Source organism: Staurois parvus, unplaced genomic scaffold (genome assembly GCF_062004578.1).
Source record: "Staurois parvus isolate SC_StPar_1 unplaced genomic scaffold, SC_StPar_1.0 ptg000230l, whole genome shotgun sequence".
In the NCBI taxonomy this organism is placed as follows: domain Eukaryota; kingdom Metazoa; phylum Chordata; class Amphibia; order Anura; family Ranidae; genus Staurois; species Staurois parvus.
In genome coordinates this window covers 1,784,092-1,811,288 of record NW_028318026.1, presented here as the reverse complement: position 1 = coordinate 1,811,288, position 27,197 = coordinate 1,784,092, and the positions used below count along the sequence as shown (strand labels likewise).

The window sequence follows — 27,197 nt, the reverse complement described above, 5'->3', positions numbered from 1 at the left end:
GGCTCCCTCCCATCCCTGATGAAGATGCTCTTTGTCTGGCTGTGGAAGATCCCCCCCCCCCCCCTCTAGAGAGATTTATTTTCTATGTCCCTATTCAGTGTGCTGCTCTTTGTTGGCCCCTGAAGTGTGTAAAAAGAACGGTCCGGGCCCCCCCAGTGGGCTCCGCGCATTGACAGGCTCCAAACATTGGCAGCGTCCCCCCCAATCTGAGCCATGTGCCATGCTGATCCATAGGACAGGAAACAAAGTGTCTCCTGCCAAGCCTTAACAATCAGCACGCTCCCAGTGTTTATCCTGCCATGAATGATAGAAGAAAAGCTCCGAGCACTCTCCTCTAATCAGCTCTAATGGACACCATGATACATAAAGTGCCTTTTGTTCGGCGGAGGACGATTTTCCTCCCAGCGGTGTCTCCTCAGTCCTTTGTATGAGATCCTTACCTCTCCGGAGAACACAAGTCCCGGCAATGTGTCCGCCCGGGCCGGGACTCTACCTGGAGGAGCGCTCCGTCCACTCCTGACCCCTGGCCGAGCCCCCGCGGGGCACACGCCGCACACACCGCGCACAACTCGCGTCTCCGATGTACCTGTCCAGTGTCGGCTACAGTCCGGGGGAGGTCAGGAGATGATTATATTCCACAGTCCCGGGGGGGCCCCTTTGCATCATTCCAGCTCCTTGTCTTCTTCTCCGGGGCCCTCAATGGTCGCCGTGTGAATAGTCGGCTGCTGCGCTGTGTTATCTGATGTCACCCAGACACTTGTGTGTAGCCGGCTAATGATATCTATGGGCTGACACCGCGTCCCCTCCTCCTGCCTGGCTTCCTCCTCCGTCTGCCGAGGAACACATCTCCGGATAATGGGCTCCGCACAGCAGGCAGCTACAAGCCTCACCACAATCAAGCACCAGACTGCTCGCTGACAGCTGCATGGAGGATGCACACAAAGCACAGCAACATGCTGCCAAACCCAGCAAGGTGTCACTGCGCTATTAAAGTGGAATGTTAGCCTAGATTTACATGTGCGTCTAAATGTAGCTCTGCTCAGAAGTGCAATCCGCATTCCGATCACTTTTCAGAGGCAATTGACAACTGTTTAACCCCATTTTTGCTGACAAATGCACAGCAACTGCGCTGCAGGGCGTTTATGGCTCTTCCCCTTTCACCTGTTTGCGTCAAGTTTGCTGGGCTTTCTGAGTCCCACGTTGGGTCATTTTTGCCACGGCCGCAAAGTGAGGCATCGCGATTGAGGTATTTAGACCTGATTCACACCTATGCATTTTTTAGTGCGTTTTTAGTTTTGCAGAAACACATTACAGTCCATTTAGCGTGGTTTCCTATGGGTCACATTTACATCTCTGCGTTTAACACCGGTGTTTTTTGGAAAGGGGCAGGGGCGGACTGACAACTCATGGGGCCCCCGGGCAATAGGGGATCATGAGGCCCCTGTGTCCTTGCCCAAACTCAAAAAAAGCCTATGAAAAAGGTACCAGGGGCATCTCATGGGGCCCCCTACTGACCCCGGGCCCTCGGGCAGTGCCCGAGTTTCCAAATGGTTTCTCCCGCAAGACAACAGACACCTCCCAAAACGTATCAAAATGCACTAAAAATGATTTCTGCACCTCATCATAATCGCATCCCGTTTACACGAACCATTGCGGGTGTGTAATTTAAGTTAACGACACCCCGAAATCACTTCAAAAAATGAGGTGCGATGTGCAGAATCGGATTGCATAGGTGTAAACACCCATGCGATCCAATTCTAGTGCGGACAAAAGAAGGGTCCTGCACCTTTTTGGTGCGAATGTGGTGCGATTTGAGCCATACAAAATGTATGGCTCAAATCGCACCGCACAGAATTCGTATGTGATTTGCACAGGAATGCGGTGTGGTTCCTGTGCGAATCACATGCGGTATGTTGCATCGCCCAAGTGTGAACACAGGCTGAGGGCCAGTTCACACTACATGCATTTCAGTTGCTTTTTTTCTGCATCCAAAACGCACAGAAAGTAGGTTATATGGTTGTCAATGTCATGGTTCACCATCAATGCTTGCAGTTCCAGTGCGTTCTGGGTGCAGAAAAAAAAGTAGAACATGCTGCATTTTTTTCTGCACAGAACTGTACGGGAACGCACCAAAACGCATAAAAAACGCACTGGAACACAGATGTCTCTATTTAAATTGAAGGAAATGAGAGGGGAAAAAATGAACTAGAACACTGGAACACATAAAAAAGTACAGTAACGTGTCGAAAACGCCTTAGGGCCAGGGCACATGCCAAAAATGCACTCCGGATGCATTCTGGATACATTGTTTCTTACAGTTCCCACCACACGCAGTTCCGGTGCAGTTGTGATGCAGTTTGCTATGTCCCAGTATGGTTCTGTTCAGCAAAAATGCATGTTCTACTTTTTTTCTGCACCGGAAACTGGAACTGACTGCACTGGTGTGAACCAACACTATGCATGCATTTTTGGTGCAGAAAAAAAGCACACTGAACTGCATCTAGTGTGAACTAGCCCTTAAAGAATGCAAAATGCACTAGGAAAATGCATCAACTGCAACCTGCATAGGCCTGAACCAGGCCTTAGCCTAGGTTCACACTGTAGATCGCACAGGAATTGCACCACTTTCCTGTGCAAATCACATGCAATTCTATGTGGTGCGATTTGAGCCAATTCATTTTGAATGGCTCAAAACATATTGCATCTGCATCAAAAAGGTGCGGGCAGCTTTTTTTTGCACTGGAACTGGATCACATGAGTGTTTATACCCATGCAATCCGGTTCAGGCAATCGCATTGTGTTTGCTACCTCATTATAGGGTGTCATTAACTATCCATTGACACCTGCAGCAGATTGCAGAACACAGTGCAATTGCTATGTGGTGCAGGAAACTCACAAGAATCGCTGCCTTTCCTGCACCACATCACTGTGAGCTGGGACTCAGTGGCTCAAATCGCACCACATCTACATCAAAAAGGTGCAGGTATCTTTTTTTAATTCGAACTGGAACCGGATTGCATGAGTGTTTATATTCATGCAATCTGGTTCAAGCAAACGCACTACGTTTTTGACTTGATTTTGGGGTGTCGTTAACTTTCCAGCAGCAGATCGCAGAACACAGTGTGATTGCCATATGGTGCTGGAAACGCACAGGAATGACTGCATTTCCCGCACCGCATCAGTGTGAACAGGGGCTCAAACACCCCAATTGCACTGCTTATTGCAGCTAAGGGGGGAGGAGGGGCAGTTGGGGAGCAGTAAAAGTGTAGCGCATGCGGGCCTTTTATTTCAGAAGAGGCATACTAAAGCTGGCCATACACGTGTAGATTTTCGGACATGAATATTCATACAAAAAGTCATGAAAATTCTTTGAACATACAGTGAATGGATGAATGTGGTTCGAAAATTGTCTTTTGCTTTTAACATTCACGTTTAAAATGAATGTAATTTCTGAATGATCACCATAAATACTGGCCGAAAATTTGTTTGATCAAGAAAAGTTTTCCATTCTGCCCCTTTGAATTTTCCTGTCACTGCTGTCGAAAACAAACATCGATTTGATCCCACTAACAATTAGAAAATCAAACGACTATTCTTGAAACAAAAATTCTTGAACGAAAATCTATACATGTATGGCTAGCTTTAGCCTCATCTGTATTAGGCCCCATACACACCTGGAGATTTGGGATCACGATTCTGCCCGAAATTCCAAATCGCATTGCAATATTAGCAAAATGCACCACGCATGTTTGGGTGTCATTTGTTTTTAATGGCACCTAAACGTGGTACAGTTTTGCCCCGATTGTCGCATGGCAAACTGCATTTCGCAAAGCTTGTCGCCCAGTAAAAGCTCCTGCTCTTTTTTGGGCAACAAGCTTTGCACAATGTGGTTTGCTGTGACTTCCGCATGATTTATCAATTGACAGTCGCAGCAAAACTGCAATGTGTTTGAGGTGCCATTAACATTGAATGGCCATTTTTGCAGTGCGATTTGGAATTGTGCGCAGATTTGCTGCGATTCTGCCTGCAATCCCAAATCGTCAGATGTGAATTGGCCCTTGTTCACAATAGTGCTTGGGGTTGGTAAAACCTTACATTTCAGCCACAGTTCTGCCACTCCCCAACTTCTCCCCCTTTAGCTGCAGAGACAGCAGCCAGAAGATGCTTTGCTTTGTGGCAGGAATTATACCCCCTGTCACTTTCAGTTGGTGATACCCAAGTAAATGAGGCTGCTTTGCAACCATCCCGCCAACTGTGATTGCGGCACGCTAGTGCAGGGTACAAGGGGTTAAAGCAGGCGATGAGGATGAGATACAACACCTCCTCACTACCTGCCAAATGCTGTCTGAAAAGTGATCCAAATGTAGACCGCTCTTCTGACAGCAACAATGGTGTGTATGAGCCCTTAAAGTATTCTTATCTGCCTGCTACATATGCACAGCTCTGCGCACAATTTCAGCATCTGCCATGATGGATGAACGCTCACACATGGGTGGGAGTGACGTAATCATGCCCCAGCCAAACAAAATGGCCAAAGGACACAACGTGGAAGAAGACCAACCAGAGATGTCAGTGGTCAACAAGGGAGCTGGATTGGAGGAGAGTATGGCTGACCATACATTACACAATTTTCTTGAGATTTTTGCTTTAGATTTACCAAAAACCATATAATATGGAGGTCAAACCTAAACAACACTTTCAATTGTATCTTATTAGGCAGGCCCTTGCATTACATAGTGGAAGGTAAATCTAAAGGAAATTGGGCAGAAATTGGTCAGAAAACTGTAAGAAAATTGTATAATGTATGGCCAGCCTATGATTCCACTTTAAATCTCACCACACATGGTGCAATCTGACCGTACAATCTCCTTAACACTATACAATCAGATTACACAATCTCTGTATCCTGTAGGGCTTGTTCCCACAGGCGGCAGCTCCAAGGTTCAACAGAATGAAGCATCTATATTCACCCAGAGCATTACTGGGCCCCTGACAGCTGCATGGAGGAGGCATTACTTGCATGAGGGTGCTTGTTTTGAAAGGCAACAGAGCAAGACACAATAATTTCACCACACAAGGTGCAATCTGACCATACAATCTCTTTTAAAAGGACTATACAATGTACATTATACAACGTTATGTGGGCAGCAAGGAGCAATATAACCATGGCTCAGCCACCTTTTACTATCACCCATGTGACCAAGGCCTTAAGATGTCCATACACAATGTGATTGTACAATCTCCAATCATCAACTATGTAGTATAAGAGCCTATATGATGTGATACAAATGTGATGCTTTGCGTAGGTTTGTCCTCAGATTACTTAATTTTGATGAGTCTAAAGGAAATTGTACAGAGATTGTACAATCAGATTGTATGGTCAGCTTTGGATTTACCAAAACGATGTAATAAGAGGACAAACCTCTCTCTTTCTCTCGCTCTCTCTCTCTTTATATCAGGTACTTATATAGCGCCGTCAATTTACGCTGTGCTTTACATATATATTGAACATTCACATCAGTCCCTAACCCTCAAGGGCTGTACAATCTAAGGTCCCTATCTCACATTCATACATACACATACTAGGACCAATATAGACAGGAGCCAATTCACCTACCAGAATAGATAGATAGGTAAGTAGGTAGATAGATTAGGTAGATAGATTAGGTAGATAGATAGATAGATAGATAGATAGATAGATAGATAGATAGATAGATAGATAGATAGATGATATTGCACTGCTTTTGGTCTCCAAGCAGACAGAGAGCAGTGCAATCAGCGGTCAGATGATCTTTCAGTTCTCGGTCTTAGAGTTGATAGTAGACAGCTGCAGCATCAGACCAATGCTGCAGCATAGAGATGAGTATGGAAGCTTTTTTTTTTCAATATATAACCCCATACTTCTCCTTTAAATAGATTTAAAAACTATAATATCATTTTCTACGTGTTCGGAGTATTTTACAGCAGAGGTGTGTTAATGCCGTTTGATTGCACAACATGGGCTTTTCAGTGTAACATTTCCTTGTCCTTGTTCCTTGTATAAAGGCTTGTTCACACACACCAGCCCACACACAAAAACACATGCATGCTGGTGTCCATTGTGTAGGGACGGTGCTTTGCATTGTTACCTTTTTTATTTGTACAGACGTTTATTGAAGTGTCACAGAACGACATTTAAGTGTATGCACCCCAGTCTGATGCAATAAGTTGCGCTGTGTAAAAATGTAGCACGTCGGCATTTTTACGCACTGCGCCATGCACTGCAACATTGTGCTGTGAACAGGACACGTATACCAAAAATGGTTTTCCATGTGCCCTTGTGTCAAGCCAGTGTTGATCTGTGTAGACAGTGTCCTTATGCAGGATTCTGAAAGCTAGATGATTTCTTTTGAGAGTCCAAAGATATTTGAAAACAACAGTCACATGCCCAAAACAACAATCCTTACTCTTGTATTAGGCCCCATTAACACTTTGTGTAGCGGAACATGCATTCCCACTGGTCATGTATGCTAGCCCATTCAAGGGAGCTTCTTTGGTGCGTATGCCCATTGAAGTGAGTGGGCTGCCCTATGCGCCACAAACACACCAAAGAAGCTCATGCGCAAAAATCTGACACCAAGCTAGAGTTTTTGTTGCGAATTTTCTCACTGGTTGTGCCAAGGGCAGCCCATTCAAGAGAGCTCCTTTGGTGCGTTTGCCCATTCAAGTAATTATGCTGCCCTAAATGCAACAAACGCACCAAAAGCGCTTGTATGACAATTTCTGGCAACAAACCAGATGCAATTGGTGAATGTGGAAAAATTGCACCGCTTTTGGGGTGCCATTAAAGTGGCTCTAAAGGCTGAAGTGTTTTTACCTTCACGCGTTCCATGCATGAAGGTAAAAAACCTTCAGTATGCAGCTCCCCCTGAAGCCCCCCAAGGCCACTTGCACAATACAGCTTGAAAAGCTCAGCATATTTTTTTACTGATCTAAAATGCAGCCCATTGTTTACTATGTGCCTGTACACACAGGCACGTAAGCAAGTACTGCGTATTCTCAAATTAAAAAAAAACTGAAAAATTTGCGTTCCTGGTCAGTATTTTGTGGCAGTACATGCAAATGCATGCAAATACAGAAACATGAGCATAATTAATGGATTTTACCTAGGAATGTATTGTACGTGTGAATGCTCTTATGAACGCAAATACACAAAATTAACCACTTGCCCTCCTGAGGATTTGCCCCTCTTCCCGACCAGGCCATTTTTTGCATTACGGCGCTGCGTTACTTTGACTGACAATTGCGCAGTCTTGCAGCGCTGCACCCAGATGAAATTTACGTCCTTTTTTCCCACAAATAGAGCTTTCTTTCTGAGGTATTTGATTGCCTCTATGTTTTTTTTTGTGCTATAAAAAAAATAGACTGACAATTTTCAGAAAAAAATAATATTTTTGACTTTTTGCTATTAAACATGTCCAGTAAAAAAAAGTTAAAAATCGAATTTCGTAATAAATTTAGGCCAAAATGTATTCTGCTCCATGTCTTTGCTAAAGAAAATCACAATACGTGTAAATTAATTGGTTTACGTGAACGTTATAGTGTTCCAAATGGCAGCATATATACTGGAATTTAAAATTTTTACTTTTTACTAGTAATCAGTGACTTTTAGCGGGACTGCAGCAGGCATTCAGACACTGGGGGGAACTTACTTGGTGTCACTGACATTCTCAGCGACACCAATACAGTGATCAGTGCTAAAAAAGCACCAACACTGTACTAATGGCCCTGGGCAGGAAGGGGTTAACATGAGGGGCGATCAAAGAGTTAACTGTGTGCAGGGAGTGTTTTACTGGGGGGCGGTGTCTGTGTGCTTCACTGTAACCACACTGCTCTGGATGGCTGTCCTGTGCACAGCCGTCCAGAGCAGTGTGCCCGAGCTGACAGGGAAGAGGACTGTTAGTAAACAAAACAGTCCTCCTCCCTGTCGGAGATGATCGGTAATCACCGGCCGGGACCCAACGATTGACAGCTGCGAATGGCGGCGCGGGTAGGGCGCACGCACCCTACCCAGAAATGCACAACCCTGCTGCCCTGTAGCAATATATCTGCTATAGGGTGGTGGGAAAGCGGTTAATGGATTTTGCCTAGGAATGTATTGTATGTTTGAAGGAACAAAATACACTCAAAACAAACCTCAAATTACGTCCAAAAATGCTGATGCTCAAACATCAGTACCATGTACAAGAGGCCTAATACTTACCTGAGCCCAACCTCAATCCAGCGATGTGCATGAGAGCAGTGGCTCTCCCAGAACTCTCTTTTCTCATTTGGCTGAGACATAGCCAATGAGAAGGGAGTGGGGGTGGGACTGAGCCACGTTCTGTGTCTCATAGACACACAGAGGCAGCTTGGACGCGAGCACGCACGAGTGCAATTGACTTGCTATGGGGGCACTCAGCAGGGGGGAGGAGCCAGGAGTGCCAGTGAGGAACCAAGGAAGAGGAGGATTTCTTCCTTGTTCCTCCTCCTGCTAAGTGCCCCCATAGCAAGTGGCTTGCTATGAGAGCACTCAGAAGGGGGGAGGAGCCAGGAGTGCCAGTGAGTGACCAAGAAAGAGGAGAACTGGGGCTGCTCTGTGCAAAACCATTGCACAGAGCAGGTAAGTATTATGTGTTTATTATTTTAAAGAGAAAAAAAAACAAGCCTTTAAAACCACTTTAAGAAATAATGGCACTGAAAGTGCATTTTGCCATGTTTCTGAAAATTCACAATTCGTCCTGCATTTTTAGAGCAACCAAATGTGAATGCAGCCTTAAGGCCTGTGAACTGAGCCTCGTGCTGGATTCTTAACACAAGCTACATTAGCTGGTAAAGATTTCAAGTTTCAAGTTATTGATGATAAAAAAAAAAAATGTGTTAAGAGCGCCGGGCAAAAAGGTGTAATTCTGTGTAAAAAAGCTGCAACCAGTTAAAACCCTAAAAACAGATACAAGATTAATAAAAATGGATGAAAAAAAAAAAAACATTGCACCGTGCCCTGACTTAAAATTCAGCTCCCATGTGCTGCACGATTATACATCCTTTCCTTGTGAAAAAAGCCTTTTAAAGTCGTTATCTGACTAGCGTAATTGCCACTTTAAATTGATCCATGTCAACAGAAGCAGGATCCCTGGGGATTGTCACCTTGAAGCCGGTTGTAGAAAAGGGTTGACAGGATACCGGAGCATCTGAATACACTTCAGTCTTTTCCCCTGTCTAGAAGCCAGCTGCAAGCTCACTTTTCCTCATTATTTAATAGTTGCAGATTTCAGCGTTGTTGGCAGCTCTCCCTGAATACATATTTCTTTAGATGTGCGCCTTTTTTTAATACAGCTAAAATAACATTTTGCATCATTAAAAAAAAAGTGATAAACAAGGCAAAATAGGCAAAGAATTAAGACACGGAATAACGGAGATGGATGGAAGATTAGCAGTTAAGATGGAACACAATACAGGACATAGCTGGCTTAATAAACGTGTAAACGGGCAGGTACCAAGAGACTAGTTGATACACATCTTAAGAGCTTTCTAATGAACACATTTTACTAGAGCCAAGTGCTAAGCTGATACTGATAGGCCTCCTAGACTGGACAGATCTGTAAACTGAACTTACCAGCATGGTGTAAGTTGCTATAAAAATGCATCTGGATGTCAGAGAAGACAAGCGCTGACCAGGAATAAACCGGGATATGGTGTGTCTGCTGAGGCTCTCGCTAAGTTCCCCCCTACTTATAAGCTCCTCTTTGGTGATGCATAGAGAATTCATGACTTCACACAGTGGGTATTAAGTGAGTGCATTCAAAAGAAGCTGACACCTGATTGATCCTAATTGAAAGCAATACACCCGACCAAATACACCCCTTTCCCATCTGCTCTGGCCTGCCACCAGCTATTCTCTTCAAGAGAAATAATAGTTTTAGATATTCTAACCCGGCAAATAAAGGCGATCTTCTAAGCAGGGCTGCATTAACAGAGAGAAAAAAAAAACAGGGCCAGAAAGGGTTCAAATGGCGACTTTTACTCCTTGTTGGCTTTAACAAAGCTCAATGAAGCCTTTTTATTCTTGCCTTTCTCTGTGCAAGACTTGATAAACTGAAAGAGGAGGCGGAACTCAATGATCGGCCAAGTAGCATTGATGAATGGTCAATAGACCCTTCTTCTTCGGGTGTGCGCTGGGACTCGGTGACAAACCAGCTTGGATGGGCGGATTTGCTAGTGTCCACATTCTGCTCCATTTTTCCTCTCAGACCAGTGGCTACCAATTGTGGCTGGCACATTAGAAAGCAATCTCTTTGGGGGACATAGAAGTATGTGCAATTGCAGGTCTTTCAAATTCAAATTTGTCTAAGGTTTTCTTTCAGCCTCTCAAATTTTCCACCTAGCTGGAGGCTATTAGTGTTTTCCTAAAGTATCCCACTGATAGGGAAAACCCACCTAATGGGGGGAGCGATATGGGTGGGTAGAGCTGTGCTGGATGCCCTAACTTCACACCAGTAAAAGCAATCAATTCACACGCTTTAAAACATTCATTATTATCATTGCTATGGTGCAGGGATGAATGGTAAGTGCTCTAGCTAGTGTTTTTGTAATGAAGGCGTACAATATTTAGATAGAGAGTACATAGATAAATTAATTATAATTAAAAAAATAATTAGACCAAATAATATTGCTTAACCAAAAGGGCATAAGTACACCAAAAATATATTATATATTGGATGGTCTCCTGGACCTTGGTAGGGCTATATCTCCAGAAGGATCACACCTCTATACACCCAACTAGGACGGCATTGCCAAAACAATAGAGAGTACATAGATAAAGTAATTATAATTTAAAAAAAAAAATTAGACCAAATAATATTGATTAACCAAAAATGGTGCAAGTACACCCAAAATGTACTATATATTGGATGGTCTCCTGGACCTTGGTAGGGCTATATCTCCGGAAGGATCACACCTCCATACACCCAACTTGGATGTCATGGCCAAAGCAATAGCTGATTATGGAAAAATGTTATGACCAACACCCATGAGTTATTTTCAGTCAGACATAAACTATAGCTCTGGATAACATGTAGTAGCACACATGTATGTAATCAGAAACTACCTGCTAACTGGTACAATGTTGTTGGGTCCCATAGCAGTTACATGGTCTGCTATAATTTTATAAACATATGACCCTCTAAGACATAGCAATTCAAAAATGATTTGGTTCCAAATTTGTTTCTGGACTAGTTCACACCAGGTTCACGTGAAGTCACGCGTTTTTCTGGCACCCCTACTAGTACACGCACGTACATTCACAGCTGCCAAAGTGCATGGTACCATGTGGTTTGGTGAGGCGCAATTTTAAGATTTCATGCACACAGGGGCTTTTATAAATGATTTTCTCCTTGCAGGAAAAAAGCAGTTTAAAAAAATGCTTCTAAGTCACATTTTTGCAAACATGTTTAGGTGATTATTTAATATTAATTATTCTGGCCATTGAAATGAAAAAAACACTCAAGTGCTATATGTACCTAGCACTCAGGTGCATTTAGACATGTTTGCACACATTTACCTGTGGTTAGAGACATTTTTACGCTACTCTCTTGAATGCACAAGTGATGGGTTTTTTTCTACCTCTAAATTCCTGTAAATGCCTATAGTGTGCATGGACACATAGAATGAAATGGAAAAAAATATAGAATAACAAAATAAATAAATAAATGAAAAATAAGCGCTCAAGGGCATTTAGACATGTTTGCACGCTTTCACCTGTTTTTAGGCGCGCCAGACGTTTTTCCTGCCTAAATGCTACTCTCATGAATGCACAAGTGATGTTTTTTTTTCTGCCTCTAAACACCTCTGCCTCTAAACTCCTGTAAATGCCTATAGTGTGCTTGGACACATAGACTAACATGGAGAAATAATAGAGAAGAATAATTAAAATAATAAAAATTAAATAACAATAAAATGAACAATAAACATAAAAAAAAAATTAAAAACCAGAGGCAGAGAAAAAAAAAGCTCAAACACTAGTAAAAGCAACGTTTTTAGCCCAAGTGTGCATGGGGCCTAAAAATCATGCCTGCATTTCACATGCATAGGGTGGCCCTTTGAATTGACTAGGTTACTCTAAAATGCAATGCGTGGGAACACACAAAAAAGTGCATGATTGCATGCCGACACATTCCATGGTGTGAACAAGCCCTCAGTGTTGTTAACTTCTGTCTTTGTTTATCTGGCTTAAACACATGTATATATTGTGGTTATCAGTTTGAGATACATCACCAACATACGAACATCCTATAAGTCCATCCATAGGCATAGACAGCAGAGAACAATGGTGGGTCGTCTGAATTTTTCTAACATATAAACAATTCCAATTTCCCGTGGTCCTGTATAATGCACACACTGTCATATAAAGGTCCCATAATGATTTGTACAGGATTTGAATCTCATCATTAATGTGTTCATATATACCAGGTATAAAAAGAAGGTGCCTAAATTACGGCTGTTGGGGGAAGCCAATGCCCACGTTGACCGTGTTATTTAATGAAACTATATATGGTATTAAAAGAACACCAAACAAATATTTGACTCGGATAATAATTCCCATCCACTTGGGAGAAAAGGTCTGGTAGCAAATATACACAAGCTTCTATCTGCCTATGTCTGCCGCATATAAATTAATCTATCAGTTAAAAGAACAGGTGGCTTTGCATAGAATCCCAATGAATTGCAAACAGTCTATGAAATAAAATAGGATTGTCTATTCACTCTGCCTTCTCCTAGGCGGTATTAACTGAACAGACTGTGCAGCAAACAGACTTCAGTACGGCGATTCTTCCAGGCAAAAAAAAAAAAAAAAAAGAGATGGCGGTATTAAAATTCAACTAAATTCATTGCACAAGGTCTCTTAACATTTTATTGAAAAGCCATTGTTTTAATGTCAGCCCCTCTTGGTTGTGAGTGATGGTGAGTTAGTTTTGTTAAAATGCGAGGGTGATTGCATATGCTCCAGTGAACCTTCCCCTCCTCTCATCAGCAGGGACAAAAACCTGCAGCTTTGCTGTCTGCTGGCTGCCATCTGGACAGCCTCCCCTCCATGCCCACCCCTCGTCTCACTACGGGCTCCATTACAAGGCTCTCGAGCTGTGTTGAGCTATTCATGACATACCAATTTCACGTTTTCGACTTGTCCGCTTCCAACAATAAATGCTAATCAGGACAACCATGACTGGTGTTATTATTATGAAGACAATGAGATAGGTCTATAAATTTCTTTCACATAGACTGAGAATTAAAAATAGACAAAGTGAAGGGTCCCCATTCCTCTCTTATTGACATTGCTGCTGCTATAGAGGTTGCAAAGGTGGTACAAAGTATAGTACTGTGCAAACCAGTTTGGACATCTTGTCTTTCCAAGTCACCGTCAATTGATCAATATGATCCATTGATCAATATCTTATATTTTTTTGGGTTGGATCCTGACTGATGTAGAATGGGCCAGGAGCAGATAAAATGGAACTGAATGTAAGGAGATATTCAATAGGTCTTCTAGATAGAGATAAGCCAATTGTCAAGGTTTAGTTTGCAGATATTTTCTCAAAGTTAGACATTTGCACACACAGGCAACATAATGGCTTAAACCAGCCATAATCTCGGCTGATTCAGCAGGAACCAACCAAGTTTCTAACCATGTATGGGCATTCTGAATGTACCCAAATTGATTGAACAACATTTTACATGTAATTATTGCTAGCGGTTATTATAGCCGCTACACTAATCACTGTGTTCTCCCGGCAGGGATGGATCTCCCCAACCCTGCGCCCCCCCCCCCACCGGGGGAATACAATAGCTCCGCAAGAGGGATTTCCCCATCAACAATGACTGTGGTGATGGGGGATACAGCGATTTTCTATCCTGCAACTTGTGGTTGCAGGAAAGAAAATCGCACCGTCTATGGCCAGCTTTCGTGATTATCACTTCTGTCTTGCAGCATTGGGGTCTCTGGCTCAAATACTGGTTAGCATACAATTTGCATGGAGTTTGCATGTTCTCCCTGTGCTTGCCAGGGTGTCTTCCCACACTCCAAAGACATGCTGGTAATTTGGCCCTAGTTTATATATGCATGTGAAATAGGGACCTTGGATTTAAGCTCCTTGAGGGTGGGGACTGATGTGAATGTACAGTATGTAAAAGTGCTGCATAAATAGTCAGCACTAAATAAATACCTGTAATAAATATACTTTGCAGCAACGTCTAAGGGGCAGAAATCTTTTTTTTTTTCAATTTTTGTCCATTTTCAGTTATAATAAGCAAGCTACTATCAAACAAAGGCATGGGAAGCCAGCCATTGTCATGGGGACCAATACCAAAATTAAAAAGTAACCAGAATCCCTCTCCCTACACAGAATTGTCAGCTGTCCCCAACAGATTGCTGTGAGCTCACCTTTTTATAGAAAGGGGTCAGGATTATCAATTCCTAAAAAGTTATTTGCTCTTTGGACTCAGCTCACCAGGGGCAAAATCCATGCACTGCATTATAATATTGGTGGCAAACCTGCAAAGATTTCAGCCAAAAGTTTAGCTAGATTGTTCTTCAGATATGTAAGAACAGTAAACCTAAAGTGGAAGAAAACCCTAACTATATCTATTCTTAAAAATGACCCCCCCCCCCCCCCCCACAATCCTGCCTAACCTGTATAACAAAGATCTGTGTACTTACAGTATTTTTATTCCACTCTGGTCACGTGATCCTGAAGCTCTATGTATGGGAGCGCTCAACAATTTACTCTGAATTCCAGGAGTCATACATCACTCTTAGGCTCCCATGTTGGCTCTCCCTTCTCTCCTTTGCAGCAGTTACTTACTGTCACAGAGAAACCAGAGTTATGGGATCATGTGACCAGACTGGAGTAGATTAAAAGTAGGTAAGTACACAGGTTAGGTAGGATAGGCAGGTGGCAGGGGTAGGAACGTTTTTCTTAACATTTGTATTAAGCCGTTTGCATGGAGTTCAGTTTAATATGAAAAAGGTTAAGATTAAGTAAAGAAGTCATCAGATACTAACATGGTGAGTCATGTCCGGAAATCTGACCAAGCGTACCTAACCATAGCCTGGGCTGGTGCCTTTGGGTTGGAGAAGGACACTTTCCAGTTCATTTTGGCACAGTGATAGAGGATTTATGTTCTAAAATAAAAATAGAACATATATATATATGCTAAACTATTGATAGTGTGCCAAGTAATTGGCACACAGAAAACTGAGTTATAGAATGAGCCAAACGTCTGTTCCTGTTGAAAGGTTTGAAAGTCAGATGCGACTAGTGCACCAAATGTTAAAAAAAATCCCAAAATGAACAAATGCCCCATGTTCTGCTCCAAATAAATAATTGTTCAGAAAAAGCACTTGTCAGTATTTAGTGCAATAGAGGTGTGCAGTAGTGTGCCAAGAGGATAATGGTGCAAGTCGGTCAGATCATACTTATCAAGTGCACTGGAATGTGTTTGGAGTGCAATTATTAATGTAAACATGTATGTCAGTGGTATTTTTGTGGATAACAATTTAAGGTGGGTGGCATTAGTAAAATGGATGGGTAATCTAAAATATATATATATAAATACACATTCCTATATTGAAAGGAAGAATTATTCTTATCCTGTAGACATGCATTGTATGCAAGAAATGTGATGTTGAATTCCATAAAAAAAAAAAAAACGAAAGCAGGAAATGTCTTATTTGTTGCTGCTACAGTTGTAATGCAGTCTTATTCTTTTTCTTATTTCTGACCCATACTGTCCTCCCTGTATGGAGGTTTTGAACATTTCATGTTGACGTAGCTCTTCTTCTATATACTATATGCAAAACCCTTAATAAAACCTTTTGCACAAGAAATATATCAAATAATAATAGATTAATTCAAATTATTATTGGTTCAAAAACTGCGCAGTTTCGAAACCTTCTACTTTGCACCTAATAAACTATACTTAATAATTTATTTGAAATACAATGCGCAAAAGTCAGATGTGAAGGAACGGGAATTGTTGCGCCTTACAACTACCAGTCATAGGTAATTGGGCCCAGTGTATTGCAGCATTTAAAATGAACACAAAGAGGTACTTGCTGCAAGGGTGTTTGGTTAAACCATATTTCTTCCACACTTGTCACCAGGATACACACTCATACTCATCTATGCTATGTGTGGAATGCCATGAATGTTCATGTTGGCGCAGTTAGTCGTAGGATCCGCCAGGTGGAGCTACTGAGCAGTGATAGGAATCTGGGCTGACAGTGGAAGTGATTTATCAGTTGGAACTAGAGATGAGTGGCAAGAACAAAACAAATAATCACTATTTAAATGCCACTCTTGCTTTCACTGAAAAAATACAAATAATAACACTGATGCATTGGAATATGCTGAGAACAAAAAAATAAAAGGGAAAGCAGGCAAATTCACTAAATTGCTGCAAAGAGCTACACAGCCAATCAGAACTCAGCTTTAAAGTTGTTAGCAAACAGTTATCCGAAATATGATTGGTTGCTGTAAGTATCTGAATTCAAGAAAAAAAAACTGTAAATGCTCCATAAATGCAATTTGTGTTTTGGGTAGTTGGAGTGTTTGGACTGCATTGTGTCTGGAGGCAATAGGGGGGATTTACTAAAACTGGAGAATGCAAAATCTGGTGCAGCTCAGCTTAGAGACCAATCAGCTTCCAGGTTTTATTGTCAAAGCTTAACTGAACAATCAGAAGTTAAAAGCTGATTGGCTACTGTGCACAGCTGCACCAGATTCTGAGTGCTCCAGTTGTAGTAAATCTCCCCTTTGTTTCACACACAGCAGAGTTGCACTAAATCAGAGAGGGACATATACAGGTACATACAGTATACATCTTAATGGCATCCCCACTAGCAAACGGGCGTGCGTTCACAGATGTCAGAATACATGGTACCGCAGTACTATGTGCCTAAATGATTAGTATTTCTGCCTGGCAGTACTAGGGTCATTGGTTTGAATCCCAACCATAGCACCACCTGCCTGGAGTTTGCATGTTCTCCCCGTGCCTGCGTGAGTTTCCTCTGGGTACTACATTTTCCTCCCACACTCCAAAGACATGCTGGTAGGTTAATTGGCTCCTGTCTAAACTGGCCCTATTATGTGTATGTGTGTGAATTAGGGACCTTAGATTGTACGCCCCTTGACGGTTAGGGACTGATGTTAATGTACAATATATATGTAAAGCACTGTGTAAATTGATGCCGCAATATAAATACCTGTAATAAATAATAAAATAAATGTGGTTTGGTGGGGTGTGATTGTAAAAATCATGTATGCTCTTTTTTGCGTGTTTCACATGCACAGGGCAGCCCCCTGAAATGGACACAATGTGTAGGAACGCACAGAAAAGTGCATGGTAGCACACACCTCACATTGTGAATGAGCCCTCAGTGCTGCTAACTTCTGCTATTGTTTATATGGATTAAACATATGCATATATTGTGGTTATCAGTTTGAAATACTCCACCCACATACGAATGTCCTGTACGTCCATCCATAGGCTTAGACAGCAGAGAACAAGGGTGGGCACCCGCGGCTGTCAGAATACCTGAACAGTGGCTGCACATGATTGGATGCAGGCACTGTTTAGCCAACATGTTTCTGCTTGGCTCCATCGATTTTCAGATTAAAGAATGTCGGATGGGAGGAACCTGCTGAAATTCACTCCACGTATGGCCAGCCTTAGAATGGCCATCAACTCTATACAGTTTAGGTAAATGATGTTCTTCAGACATGCTTTTTAGGTGCATTTCAAAGCTTGCCTGCATGAGCTCTAAAGCTCTGCATACATTTTAAGAGTGGATCACCCAACTGGACTTTTGCACAAGAATGGGAACCCAAATAGTTAAATGAATTCACTATACATATCTGACTAAATCTTAAAGACTTGGAAAGGGCACAAAAATGTGACCCCATGAATACATCTTTGGGTCGCCTCCCATTAATTACTAGTAGAGCTAACTGAACCCAACTGTAGATTTTGTAGTGGCAAGGGACAGTTTTAGACATGTACTTGGCTAGACTTGCTCTTTGACCTCAGTCATATTGTGTGCAAGGAACAGGCTAACATGGAGGGGAAAAAGAAAAATGCTTGTAACATGGGGGTGTTTAGCTGCAGTGTGCATGAGGCTTTCAAAAGCAAAACTAAAGGCAAAACTTCCAAATCCCACATTTTGAGCTGCTACCAGAACAAGAACAGAGGGGGAATCGTCCAATGGGGGTCACTACACTCACTTTATTAGGTACACCTTGCTAGTACCGGGTTGGACCCCCTTTTGCCTTCAGAACTGCCTTGATTATTCATGGCATAGATTCAACAAGGTGTTGGAAATATTCCTCAGACGTTTTGGTCCATATTGACATGAATTACTGCTGCCTTTCTATTGTCTCGAACCAGTCTGCCCATTCTCCTCTGACCTCAAAAAGGCATTTTCATCCACACAATTGCCACTCATTGGATATATTCTCTTTCCCGGACCATTCTCTGTAAACCCTAGAGTTGGTTGTGCATGAAAATCCCAGTAGATCAGCAGTTTTTTAAATACTCAGATCAGCCCTTTTGGCACCAACAACCATGCCACATTCAAAGTCACCTAAATCCCCTTTCTTCCCCATTCTGATGCTCGTTTTAAACTTCAAGTAGTCTTCACCACATATAGATGCCTAAATGCATTGAGTTGCTGACATGTGATTGGCTGATTAGCAATTTGTATAACCAAGCAATTGAACAGGTGTATCTAATAAAGTGGCTGGTGAGTGTAGTTCTGGTGACTACCAGGGATTTCCTCTCTCTTTCTGTTGTAACTATGGGGCAGGAAAAGAAGGGGACTATCCACAATGGGACACAGAAAGCTAAAAGGGCTTATAAAACTCCCTTACTTTAAACCGTTAACATTTTTTGCCTTCTGTTCTACGTAAAGATTATTTAACTTCTGTGGAAATGTATAATTCCTGTTATTATTTCATTTGATATTCCCTTTCATTTTGCATTTTGCCCCCCCCCCCCCCTGGAATTATTTGGGTTTTCTGCAGGTCTGGGCCTGTACTCTGCATTGGCCTACCACTGAAGCAGGTGTCCTTTTTTAATTTTTAAATCTGAGACAAATGACAGGTGAAATGGGGATGGTAACTAAAGGCAGCTCAGCCATTGCCCTTGGTTGCAGCATGTAGAAATCAGATTGCAGACCCCATGCTTGTATTGCCTTTCCTCTCCTAGTCCCTCGTTGTCCTGACTGATCCTGCACAGCCACTGGGCATAGGCCAAGGTATGAGCAAAAAGTGTATCTGTCAGCAGTGCAGGAGGAGAGGGAGAGCGGCCAGTTCCTGACCCAACCCTGCTGCACACAATGGGCTCGGTGAATGGAAGGAACACAGGCAGTGCACAGATAGGCCGCTGTCACAGACCGGCAGGATGTGTGATCTGCAGCCCAAGATACAGCCCGTTCACACACCCTGTGAGGAGATGTTTTGCTCTGCGGGTAATTATAACAAGGAAGCGTGCATGGATCTGACCCCGGTGCCTCGGCTCCAATATTCTGCCTATCAGCTTCCCCAAGAACAGCCTGCCGCTGCACATCCCCCACCCACCCCATCCTGGCCAGCCCCTGGAAACAAATGCTCACTGATAATGCCTTCTGCTCTCTCACTCGCAAGCAATCATTTCATAGACACACTTCTCTTTTATTACAAAACCGACAACGCACACTCAGCTGGATGTGTGTATGTCATGTCTGTCCATGGGAGGCTACACAGGGAGCGACCACACTTACATTACCCAGATGTATGGGGGGCATGGTACATGGCCTGTGTGTGACAAGTGTCTTGATACCAAGTCCTGTCCCTGTACATCTCACAGCATTACCTGACCCCTCTTTTATCTATACAACGTGGAAGAACTGATTTCATGCCCTTCTGTATTGTATATAGAACTTTATCCTAATGTCTCTATCTATCTATCTATCTATCATATCCTTCTATATTCGTTTATTTTCGCTTTCATTCTTTTTTTTCTTTTCTTTTTCTATCTAGATTATTTCTCAATCTCTCTTTATCCATCTATCATATCTCTAATTTCTGTCTTATTCTTGTTTGTTGTATCTATCTATCTATCTATCTATCTATCTATCTATCTATTTATCTATCTATCTATCTGTCTATTTCTGCCCTTTCCTTCCATAAATGTCTATTTACTATATCTATCTATCTATCTATCTATCTATCTATCTATTTCTGCCATTTCCTTCTATAAATGTTTATTTACTCTATCTATCTATCTATCTATCTATCTATCTATCTATCTATCTATCTATCTATCTATCATCTCTGCCCTTTCCTTCCATAAATGTCTGTTTTGGTTTTTCTTTCTTTCTTTCTTTCTTTCTTTCTTTCTTTCTTTCTTTCTTTCTTTCTTTCTTTCTTTCTTTCTTTCTTTCTTTCTTTCTTTCTCTTTCCTCTCACTTTCTGTATTTACAGTACTCTATCTCTCTCACCCCTATATGACTATCTGTTGTATTTCTGTATGTACTGTTTGCCTATCTTGCTCTGCTGGTCTGTTGCCCCCAGCGTGTGTGTTTGGCGCTCACAGTCTGGAAGGGGTTAAACGCATCCCCTCAGGGTCCCCATGTAAAAGTCAGCAGTATGCAGATCCTGAGCACATTTGCAATCAGTGGCGTTGTTTTGCAGTGTGCCTGGATGGATATGTGAAATGGGTTTAGTGTAGGGGAACCATATGGCTCTAGATTATCAGAGACAGTCTTGTTTATGAGCTGTAATTCCCCACAGAGCTCAGTGCTGTTTCAGCACTCCACTGAAACATGTGCAGGCCAGGCTGGTCCTGGACTGTGTGATCTGGACTTGTCATACACTGACAGTGACATAGAGAAGATGCAGAATAAACTGGAAGCAGCATGCTGATCTCCACGGCGTCTCCAGTCCTCGTTGTATACAATGGGGACAAGGAGAAAAGACTGAACAATCAGCTATAATAGTACAATGTCTGCAACATATTCTCTGCAACCATTTATTCTGCACGGGCAGGGCTTTATTGATATCATGGATCACTGACATCCTGTTTGATTCTATTTACATCAAATTTATTTATTTTAATTTAATATTACCTTTACTACAAAGAAATGAAAACAACAACATCTCATCACGTTTATTCTATTCTGGGTTTCATTTACTACAGGGGTAGAGGCCGGTCTTCTTACGAAGTCAATGATGGTATTTACTTTGAATCCAAATCATGTGAAAGGGAAATGTAATAAATATTTAATTTTTTCTAGCACATGATTGGTTAGTTGAAGTGAAAACCATATTTACCAATGTTACGTTTGCAGAATGAACAGTCTCAACCTTAACCAATCAACACTATTCTATTGTTGTGGAATAAGGGAAGACAAGATACCATTGGAGTGTTTTACAATGCATACTATAGTCCATCCTTTCTGAACTAAGAGGTTTCTGCCTCTCAGATAAGTAACTACTGACAAAGACAATCTTTTTAGCTATTTGTAAGGATGGGATTCTCCCCAATCACCACATGGGTAAGGAGCATTTTATCCATGGACCATCACACTAATGTTCCATGTAGATATAGTATATGCTAGCAGTGTTTCCTTGAGACTGAGAAATTATTTCAAGGGTTCCTCCATGGTAAAATGTTTGAGAAAGGTTACTATAGCCAATGGCCTTCTCTATATCTGGTAAAGGAAGACCCATTCGTAACTATGCATTGAGGTAATACACAGATACTACAGTGCGCATCAACACTCTTACTGTGGTTCACTTCCATGTATTTTAATTCATCCTTATTAAACTTTAAACTGCACTTAATTTGTAGCGCCTTTAGGGCTGCTATTGATGTGATTATAAAACCTGAATTCTGGGCACAAAAACATTTAAATATATTTCTCAATAGCCACAAAGGATATAAATCCACTTTGTGTGCACTAATTATCTTTGCAAACTCAGAGATTACCTTGTAAAAGTAACAGTGACATCACCACTGTGTTGTACATAACCTGTGCAGAAAGCAGAATTGTGGGAGGTAGGTACCCAGAAAACCCCACCCACCACAGGCTGCCTGCGGAAAATTACAGGAGGGGGCGGAGACAAGACTAGTCACCCTGCACAAGGAGATAGTACAGTATCGATAGGTCTCTATCACAGGAAGATCCTACACAGAAGCAAAGTCTCACATTGAATTACTGCACAGATCTGGAAGAATTACACAGAGCACACCAAGATTCAAGTAAGAATACACAGGATGAATGTATTAATACATTTTTTGCTAATACTCTCATTTCTCATTGCTCTTTTATGTTGTTAATGTATGAGTATTTTTTGAAATCCGAGTAAAAGTTCATTAGAAAATAAAAACATCTTGTTTTAATTCTTAAAAATGCATTTATACTCTCAACTTAGGAGAGGGCAGTTCAATGACACTTCAAACGCCATAATGCAAAAGCTAGAATTGTGCAGCAATCAATGGCAACCAATCAGAAATCAACTTTTAATAATCAACCTACACTCAACAGAAGGAAGGTAAGTTCTGATTGGTTGCCATGGGTTTGCGCACATCATTTCTTTTTTCATTGTTTATCGGATAAGTGCCAATTTGTTTTCGGCAGCTCCCCTGACCAGTAAATGGATATGGGTGTTGTCTTGTCTATATTATTAGCTATTATGTAACACACAGTGAAGTCAGTGTGGTGCCTGCAGATTGATGGGAACAATGCAAAACATATAATCCAGCCCTTCCTTACCTAACAAAATATAGAGAAACTAGTCGAACCTTTTGCCATGTCCTCCAGCATTGCTGTTACTCCCAGTAACACAGTAAAATGATTTGTGAATGGTAAACTAGCTAATAATTTATCCATGTATTCATTTTCAATTTAATTTAATCCAAATTTTTAAAAGCAATACAAAAATCCATTCCCTTCACATCCCAGAGATCACTAAGTATAATGTGGTCTCGAACAACCGTCAGAGGAGCGAAGAAAAAAAAAACACAAAAGCAATTCTGCTTGTCTGTGTTCAACACAAAGGACATTAAATGAAAACAACTGGCAAACAGCCAAATTCCTATAGAGGCAAAGAGATTCAAATAAATTGATTTCACGCATCATACTGACCTGGGATCAGCCAGCGCAGTTACATTATTCTCAGAGCTCTGTGTGGGGCGCAGCCCATTAAGGCTGCCGTAGACCACTTCTACATCCCAGAACAGAAAGAGATAAATCAGACGGGGGCTATGAATGGAAACATTTGCACGAGGAAATTCAGTCTTTCCTGTAAACACTGACCTGATATCTGGGACTGCAATATGTTTTTTTTCTAACTAACCAACGTACAGACAAAGCACACAATATAACTCGCTGTAAAGCCTTGCTAAACCTTTTTTCTGCAGAAGAACCCTTGAAATACTTTTAAGGTCTCAGGGAACCCTTGCAAAACCCAATTTATTGAAAATGATTAGGAAAAATGTCCCTTAAATTGGCGGCTAGTAGGAAGAATGTGTTCCTTAAAGTGGTGGTCACAATGTCACCCTTACAGACAACCATAAAGACCCTTTGGTTCATGCAGCTGACTCTGCCCAGTGGCATTTACCCGAGAACTATGGTAGCACTATCAAAGGAAGGTCAATCAGAAACAGTTCCAGAAACCCCCAGCAACCTCTGGAGGAGCCTTTGGGTTTACAAAACCCTGGTTGAGAATGGATAACTTATTGTACAACCTTTCTCAACCTTTTTTCTGCAGAAGAACCCTTGAAATAATTTTAAAGTCTCAGGGAAACCTTGCAAAAAACAATCCATTGGAAATCAGTAGGAAAAATGCCCCTTACATTGGCGACTAGTGGTAAGAATGTCTTCCTTAAAGTGGTGGTCATAATGTCACCCTTATGGAAAGCCAAAAAGATCATTGGGTTCATGCAGCTGACTCTTCCCAGTGGCATTTACCCAAGAACTATGCAAGCACCTTTAAAAGAAAGGTCAATCAGCAACAGTTCCAGGAACCCCCAGCAATCTCTGGAGGAACCTTTGGGTTTCACAAAACCCTGGTTGAGAATGGATGCCATAGTGGTAGGTTAGGGGTAATCAACAGGGGCACAGGGCATGTAAAGGTAAGACAGGGTGCTCAAGCATCACCATGGCCCCTTATTTCTGAGCTGTATCCTCGGAAATTGTGCATTCTGTATATGATAGACCACATTTTACATCAAATCCCTGTTTATGATGTTTGAATCACTAGTACAGACTTTCTCAACCAGGGTTATGTGAAGCCCTAAGGTTCCTCCATAGGTTGCTAGGGGTTCCTTGAGCAGTGAGCAGTGGCAGATGGATTATCCACCTACCATATCCACCAACGTAAATAGACAGGCAGTGTCCAGGGTACTGCTGGTGTCCATGGGGCAAAATAACAACTTCATATCATGTTGTACCATCTGAAATTAAAATCTTACCTTTCCTCCTAGGAGAAGAGAAAATTAAAATATCTATTACATGGGACGATATAACAATTATTCATCTAAGCCAGGGGTTTCCAAACTTTCTAAGGAAAGGGCCAGTTTACTGTTCCTCAGGCTTTAGGGGGGGATGGATTGTGGCCATTAGGAGTAGAAAATGTCCCATCATTGGTTGTAATAGGAGGAATAGTGCCCCATCGTTGCTATCAGTGAGAAGAATAGTGCCCCATTGATGGTATTAGTAAGGGGATTGGTGCCCTATTAATGCTGTCAGTGGGTGGAATAGGGCCTCAAAGGTCAGATAAAGACAGGCAAAGCACATCTGGCCCCCAGGCCGCAGTTTGGAGACCACTGATCTAAGGCTTATTATTTGTTGGTGAACTGAACATTTTTGGCGGAAATTATCATGAGATAAAATAATGACTGGAATTAAAAGTAACTCATCCATTAATATTGAACACAGATACTGCAGATTTAGGACACTGACTTACTAATGACTTAAAAAATGTTTAAAAAACAGATTTCTTATTAGTTTGATTGGAAGTTTAAAGAGAAGACAGGTTTTCTAACCAGCACTGTGTCCACTACAATCTATTTCCACTCCGTTAAAGGTTAAGATTAAAAAGAGTTTTACCATATGGCAATGTGTAAACCTTTTCCACCATCATAAAAGCAAGAATGTATATGTCATAATTCAAAAACCGGCTGCATGCATAGTCATATGAGCAGGGGATTATTTTTCACACCAGATGTAAACATGGATTAGCTTTCAATGAACAAACCACCATGAGATAACCAGGAAAGTGTCACAGTCTGATTAATTATCAAAGGATCATTAAAAAAAATAACAAATATATAACTGAATGGGTGTTGACATGGTTTAAAATATTTCTTACTTACTTGATATTACTCGTTCAGCTAAATGCAAAAAAATTTCAACTATTGGTTTTCAACTGCAAACTTTCAAGAGGTCCTTTAATGGAATGGGTGGAATTGGAACAATATTGCCCCAGTGGTTAACATATTATATGCAATGTCTGTAATTCTGATAATCCCACTTGACATAGAATCCTACATGCTTAGACTAGACCTTTTATATAACTCTGTCTTGTGTTGTAGATTTAGCAGCCCTTTAAATTTGAAAATTGTAATTTTACAGTTCTGAAGCTTTTAAAAAAATCAAGCAAGCCAATATTCATGAATTCCAAAACTTATAAATGTTATATACAAATGCCTATAAATCAGTTCTTAAATAGCTCTTATGTTTTGCAGCACTTTTCCATGTTTAAATATCAGATATAAAAGTGCACTACCATTGCTTTTAGGTAAGCAGCTGCATAAAATCACATAGCTTTGCCTTTGTTTTTATTGTCCAGCATACACTCAGATGAAATATCAACAAGTGTAAGTTATTAGAGAACTTCTAATGCTTTGAGTGGGATAGAAGCCTTTGTCACGTGAGCACCATATAACCTCCATGTGATCTTGGACAGAGACCAGTGCATGGACCAGGGGGAACAACCTTCCATTTTCACAGGCACCAAATCAGGGCCAAGGAGAAGATGGAACCACCTGCAAGTATGAAGATTTTGCTAAAGGGCCAGGAAGGTGCTGAACATAAATGCCAAAATGAAATTAGAGCAGCATAAGTAGTGGGCTGTGTCTACTAAGTCCTATTAATTCATTATTTTTAACTTGAGTGTATCTTTAAAGCTGGTTCCTTTTTAATAATCATACACATGGTTATATGGGGCAACTGTGATGGCTTTTAATACATTTCAGACCAAATAAGATAAATATTGCTTTTTTTATGGGGTAAAATTAAATCCAAATGATGAATTAGATGCTTGAAATTTAATGGGCAGGAATGTTTAGATCTCTCCATGGTTTTATCATCGTATGATGACCACTTTTAGCATAACTCATTTAATGAATTCAACCAGATTTCTGAATAGTGGACAAATGCGTCATGTGGAAGTCCATAGGCAGCTTTTTAGTACTTGGTTTTCACTAGTAGCTCATCATCAGCCCTTTCTTATTGTGTGGGTGGGGATCTCCAGTTGCCCTAATGATAATATGCTGTGTGGGGACTGTGCATGGATTTATATCCTGATGACAGAAGAAGACTAATGATGGATGACAGGTTAAGTACACAGAACAGTAGAGGTGTTCACATTTACACTTGCAGGGCCATAAACAGGGCACTCTTGCAGGGTGATTTACAACACAGCAATTTGTTGGAGAGGTCATTTACAGCTCATTACCATTCCTTTTTTTATATTGAACAGAGTCAATACAGACAGTTTCTGCAAGGGTCAGCGCTGCCATCAATAATTATTATTATTGTAAAATGTGCTATTAATATTGTAGTTGAATGAACCAAAGTGCAGCCCAAATATATGGTAAAATAAATGGGACACCTAATGTGGGCCAAGACACTTGTGATAAATGGCTCCACATTTCAACCTGAATTTGTGCTGTAAATGAATGCACAGTCACCCACCAGGCATAATGGAATCATTTGCATGGCTCCACACACTGGCCTTATTTTCTTTATTTTTGGTGGATAGAAGTGATAAACTGTCAACACTTCTCTTAAGAAGGCAATGAGGTGCTTCATAATACAGTAGACCATGGTACACCTCATTATCATGACCATGGACATT

At 41.4% G+C, this 27,197-nt stretch overlaps 1 protein-coding gene across 5 annotated transcripts in view; it reads right to left on the bottom strand.

Annotated features, from left to right (window-relative positions):
- The window catches only part of RUNX1T1 (RUNX1 partner transcriptional co-repressor 1), a 200,120-nt gene that overhangs the window by 129,033 nt on the left and 43,890 nt on the right, over positions 1-27,197 (bottom strand). The window contains exon 1 of one of the 5 annotated variants that reach the window (XM_089679681.1): positions 587-946. The exons of 3 other annotated variants lie outside the window; for them this stretch is intronic. The gene's annotated coding sequence lies outside the window, so the exon portion shown is untranslated. One more of the 5 variants, XM_089679682.1, reaches the window with a different exon arrangement.